This window comes from Petaurus breviceps, unplaced genomic scaffold (assembly GCF_028583685.1).
Source record: "Petaurus breviceps papuanus isolate PSGF00001 unplaced genomic scaffold, PetGlider_PUasm1.0 90784, whole genome shotgun sequence".
Taxonomy (NCBI): Eukaryota; Metazoa; Chordata; class Mammalia; order Diprotodontia; family Petauridae; genus Petaurus; species Petaurus breviceps.
In genome coordinates this window covers 10,732,455-10,738,764 of record NW_027187345.1, presented here as the reverse complement: position 1 = coordinate 10,738,764, position 6,310 = coordinate 10,732,455, and the positions used below count along the sequence as shown (strand labels likewise).

The 6,310-nt window shown below is 38.0% G+C and overlaps 1 protein-coding gene across 2 annotated transcripts in view; it reads left to right on the top strand.

Moving 5' to 3' along the window:
• Window positions 1–6,310, top strand: part of SASH1 (SAM and SH3 domain containing 1) — a 407,307-nt gene that overhangs the window by 96,322 nt on the left and 304,675 nt on the right. The gene's annotated exons all lie outside the window — the stretch shown is intronic.

The following is a 6,310-nucleotide window of genomic DNA, read 5'->3' as shown; positions in this document are numbered from 1 at the left end:
TATATATATATATATATATATATATATATATATATATATATATATATTTTACACAAAATTAAGTTAAAGAAGGACTCTTGGAGGATATCTGGAGTCCCATAAAAGATATTAATCAGTGTGAACTTTGGATCAACTGAAAAGGTGCTGGCAGTTTTGGTACCCTCTTTCCTCCAAGATACCTTAAAGGCAGTGTGATATTGTAGAAAGAGTGCTAGACTTGGAATCTGGAAGACCTGAGTTCAAATCCTACCTCAGACATTTAGCTTTGTGATTCTGAGCAGGCTATTTAGTCTCACAGGGCTACAGTTTCCTCATCTGTAAAATAGGGATAGCACCAACCTCTAGAAATCGATGAAAGGATCAGCAGAGAAATGGATGTTCTTTGCCCATCTTAAAATGCTACTATAATCATTACAGTAACTTCCAGACCCAGGCATTCGACACACAGGTAGCTTGGCTCATTTAGAATCAAACAGTTGTACTGCATGAGGAGGAATTTCCAACCTTAGCAATACTGTCTAAAGTCCCTTGCTATAGTGTTAATGACAGCCAAAACACTATTCTGAAATGTAAACTTTTAGCAATAACTAGGCAACCCAAGAGAGTCTTGAGAAATCTCAGAAAAACTCATATAGGAAACTTATCTACTTGGTCTTTCTCAGTGCCTTTTCATTTTGTGCAAATCTGTTTATTAAAAAAAAAAATTCCAACAGCACAAAGGCTGTTCTCACTACACGTGCTTCACTCAGTCTCAGAAGGAAAAAAAATGCATTCAGAGTCAGAGCAGCACTTACGGCTGGTAAATTTTCAGTCCAAGTGCCAAAATGTGGTTCTGTCTTGACTGGTTGCCCATGGTTCTTGAAAGGGGGAAGGTTCTTCAGATGCCAAAAATTGACTCAATGCTGTGTCATGGGACTCTGCCCTCTTAATCCCAACAAGACAGAGGTTTCTTTTGGAAGGAAAAGTAGCACATTTTTCTGTTTTCCCAGCTAGAGGATGAAATGAGATTTATTGATCAAATTAGACAGGAGAGAGAATTTGGAGACATAAACTGCCCAACTTCTCTTAAGAATAGGAGCATGGGATATGCTGTTCTAGGTGGGATGGATGTTTTAGTCTTGAACTCTGAAGATATCAGTATTAGTGTTGACAGGTACCCAGACTGGGAAATATGTGTAAACACATCTGGACATTACTATGACTATCATACAGCAACCCCTCCTCCTTCTCTGATCTTCCCCTTGTCATCAAAAGTGTTTTTTTTTTTTATTTTAAAAAGTCACCTTGTGCCTCTTAAAAATTTTACTGCTCATTCTGTTTTGTTGCATACTTATTTGCTTATGTGTTTTATCTTCCCAGCTAGATTATAAATTCCTCCAGGTCCTGAATTTTTTTCTTTACCTTTGTATCTCCCTCAGTGCCAGAACAGTATCTCATGCATACTAGGTGCTTACTTAATGTTTAATAGATTTGAATTTATTTGTTGAATTTTTTATTAGCTGCAAAATAAATAGCTCTCTACTAGAAGGGATCATTCTTTCCATTCCTGAAATATTTGGGTTACTTAAGCAGTTTTATACACATGAATACTAATAGAGAATGTGCTAGGGAGAATGAGGTTCCAATCCTACCTCAGATGTTAACCGTGTGACTATGGGAAAGTCTCTGGTATGTTTCCAAATCTTAACTTATCGTCCTCAGTTTCTTCACAATGATATTGAGATGTTAATAGTTCTCTCTTTTACTAAATTCTGTGAAGAACATATGATAAAAATAGATTAGAATGCCTTGATCCTGACCATATTTTCCAACATATTGACTATTTCAAGCTTTGGAAGCATAGAGAAAGAGAGGGAAAAGAAAACAGAGTTTATTGCAGAGCAAATGTAACCTATACATAAGTGAGGAAGTGAGAACAGGAGGGATCACTTACTTCATCTCCCTGGCCACCATTGTCTTCACTTTGCCCTTATCCCCACTGAACTTTTCCAACTTCTCCAATTTGATAAATGCACTTTAAATTTTCATAAAGACAACTAAACCTCTTATTTATCTAGAAAACTTAATGAATACTTTCTCTAATCCATTTAAAACACACACACACATATATTAGTATGAGCTACAATCGTCAGAATCAACTCTGGTTGAATTACTCCCTTTTTTTTGGAGGAGGAAGGTAGGGCAGTTGGAGTTAAGTGACTTGCCCAAGGTCACAAGGCTAGTAAGCGTTAAGTGTCTGAGGCCTGGCTGGATTTGAACTGAGGTCCTCCTGACTCCAGGGCCAGTGCTGCATTCACTGAGCCACCTAGCTGTCCCCTCTCTATGTTATATTACAGCTATAAATCTATGATCCTCCAATCCTCTTGGTGGGCCCTCCTTCTAAGGCTGACCATCAGTTCTTTGGGAAAAAGCCAGTCATATATTCAAATGAGGAAAGAGTAATCTAAGCACTATTTCCTTGGGTTCTTTAATAATAATAATAATAATAATGATGATGATAATGATATTTATTTCTATTATATGTGGATATACAAATTGCATATGTGTGTAAATTTATATATGTGTACATATAAATATAAATATGTATATATACACTCACATACTTAGTATTCTGAATGATTAAAAATAATTAATTTTGATGATATTCCAATGTTTTCCAGGTATGGCAATCAATTTGAATATAATTTTCTAGTCCATCCTTTTCTTCTTCTTTTAAAAGAGATAATATTTTGACAACTTTTTCCCTTCCCGGGTCCTCCATAAATTGTAATCTTTTACAACTCTAGACATTAATATTATTCTATTTTGTCTGCTCCTAATTCTAAGTTTTTAGTTCTCTGAAATACTGGCTATAGTTCTGGAGAACTTCATTTCATTTCCTCCTAGCTTGAATTTTGAGGAGGCAGCCCGGCATTGTGGAAACAGCATTATATTTGAGTCTGATTCCAGCCCTCACACTCATTATAACTGTGTAACCTCTTCAAGGCTCAGTTACTTCATTTGGAAAATGAGAATAATATTTACATAACCTATTTCACAAGGTTCTTATCTAAAAAGTACTTTATAACCTTAAAAAAATACTACGCAGGGCTTTCCAAAGTCTTGGTGCAGATTTAACCTTTCATAGCTTTATTTTTTATTTATAAATAATTATGAAAACTTAAATCTGCACCAAGACTTTTAGAATGCTCTATATGTGATTATGAAGAGTTTAAAACAAATTTAATGCCTTACAAAATGACAAATATAGTTCAGTTGTGTCTACTGAGTTAAAATTAATGAAGTGAACTCTCCTAATTGTACCTTCCTGAATTAATATCAGCAGGCCATTTTTCTTTAAAGCCAATGGAAAGATTTAGAAGTCAAAGATCTAGATTTGAATTCAGATTTGACTTACTTTGTGATGTTGCTAGATGTGTGACCACAGATACATCAGTGAGCCTCAGTTTACTCCTCTGTAAATGAAAATAATCATATTTGTATACCCTATGTTACAGTAATGTAAAAAAAATGCTTTATAACCTCCAAAGGCTATGTAATTGTGCATTGTGTTGTTTCAGAAGCTGCTATCACTGATAAATTTAATCTCTCAGAAAAAAAAATCAATACGTATCCTTTGTTAGGGGCTACAAGGTGGCACAGTGGATAGAGCACCAAGGCTGGAGTCAGGAATACCTGAATTCAAATCTGCTCTCAGACACTCACTAGCTATGTGACCCTGGGCAAGTCACTTAACCCTGTTTGCCCCAGTTTCCTCATCTATAACATGAGCTAGAGAAGGAAATGGTAAACCACTCCAGAATCCTTGCAAAGAAAACCCCAAATGGGGTCATGAAGAGTCAGACACACCTGAAATAACTGAAAAACAACAGCCTTTATAAATCCTATAGACCCTTATCTCTACTCCCACTATCACCGGCAAGCTGAATCACAGAGCAAAACCAACTTAGAGAGAGTCCTTATCCTCACTTCCACTCTCATGGGAAAGTCTGGTTCCCAAAGGTTTTATTCTTCTATTTATAGATCTATGGTGACCCCCTTGAGGGTTTGTTGTCTTTCTAAAGTTGTCAGTTCAAACTCCCATTCTGATATATTTCTGTATCATCAATTACACATTATAGTTGGTATCTCCTTTATACCATTGTTTGATCCAGTGATAAGGGCACCAGTGTAATTTAATCAATTAACTTTTCTGAAGCAATATTTACTAAGATACCACTTGAATAGAAGTATAACACACACACACACTCACACACACACACACACACACGAACCAGGGCCACACACTCTTCTATAACACCTCTGTCGCTGAGAAGACTGAACTCAAACCTTAAGCTACAAATGCTACAAAGCATTCACCCCTCTAATTTCACTTTTGAACTCAGCAAAGACAGTGGACCTTAGTTGTAGAAACTAGTTGATCCACTGCTGGAATGGGTCAAGCAAATTACTTTTAGCTTCATGGCTAACTGAGCCCACACTAGATAGATTCCTGTTACTCTCCCAACCTTTCAGAGCTTGTGAGGTCGCAGCCTTCTCCATTCTATTCCTAGTCCTCCATCATCACGTAAAACAGGAAAGATAAGACTCAATAGGGACAGAATGACAGCAGGGTGGCCATATGCTCATGGATATCATGTTGACCTGGGAGGGGAGATGTCAAACTGGCAGCAGGAGGCTGCCAAATAGATGCCACCACTGCTACTACCTCTTTCTCCACAGCAGTCCTTGCCTTGTCATTCAGGCAGAAAAAAAGAATGAGGTTAAAACATTGGCCCTTTTTGCCTCTGTACCCAGTTCTGGTTCAGAAACCAACAGAAAACCCTTTCTTCACCTTGAAGCAAGGGGACTTGAAATAGCCACAGAATATTTACTGTGGCTCTGAAGTTCATTAGGAAAATACATTAGACCAAACACCCTGCACCCGTCCATTTGGTGGGAGCCCTCATTAATAGTCCCTCCTTAAGGAATTATCTTGGCTCTCTTGTTCCTTCCTCATTTCCTTCATCTCTTGTATTCAGTATTCAAATTCTCAAATAGGTCTATGATCTTATTGATTTGAGTGTTGCCTCCAATGACCTCAAGCTATCCATGCCGTGTGACTTATACAGATTCTCCCAGATGTTGACCCCGGAGGTCCACCAAGCTTGCTAGAGACCTGATATATTGAGAGTATTAAGTACTCTGGCCGTATACCTATCATCCCTTGTTCTTTCATCCTGACCAGCCCATCTTCTCTTTTTGTCATCTTATTCTTTTTTTTTAAGCAATTGGGGTTAAGTAACTTGCTCAAGGTTACACGGCCAGTTATTTTTGTGTGGGAGCTGAGTATCTGAGGCCAGAATCGATCCCAGGTTTCCTGATGCTGGGGCCGGCACTCTTACTCACTGCGCCACCTGGCCGCCCCATCATCTTATTCTTTTAAAACCTCCTTACCTCATATTTTTGTTCCAAGTTCTTCATTTGTTAAATATGCAATCTCTCACAGACTCATAGGATCAGAAATTTGGAACTGGCCATCAAATCCAAAAACCTCATTTTATAGATGAGGAAGCAGAGGTGATGAAGTGACTTGCCCAGAGTCCCAAAGAAAGTATCTGAGAAAGAATTTGAACTCATCTCTTCCTGACCCCCAAGCCACCTATAGTGGTATCCACTGTGCAACCTAGCTATCCCTGGGATACTTCATAGCTCTTTGTATGTTCAGCCTTTGTTTCTTCTGAAGCAGCTCTCACGACCATACAGCAACACTGTCAAAAATGGCCTGTATTGAAAAGATGGTCCTTTGAAATTATGGAAAGCTTTAGATCAGGAGAATTGCTTTGTGGTTTCACACAAGCACTCTCTTGTACAGAAATCTTAGGTGTGAAGATAGTATCTTAGGTGTGAAGGTAGATGGTTTGGTCATGGTGCCCATGTTGGATTGATTTTAGGGTTGCCATAAAACGTTGACTATACTAAAACATTTACTCTATGATCCCAAGTTGGAAGGTATTGTGGCCATTAGAGATATCACATACCATTGAGGAAGTGGTTTTCAAGAGTCCCTTTTAGAAATGTTTATGTTGGGGCAGCTAGGTGACACAGTGGGTAGAGCACCTGACCCTGGAATCAGAAGGACCTGAGTTCAAATTGAGCCTCAGACATTTGATTACTAGCTGTGTGACCTTGGACAAGTCACTTAATTCTGATTCCTTCAAAAAAAAGGGTGGATCAAGAATTGTCCTTTCTCAATCAAAAATGTGTGTGTGAAAGAGAGAGAGGAAAGAAAGAAAGAAAGAAAGAAAGAAAGAAAGAAAGAAAGAAAGAA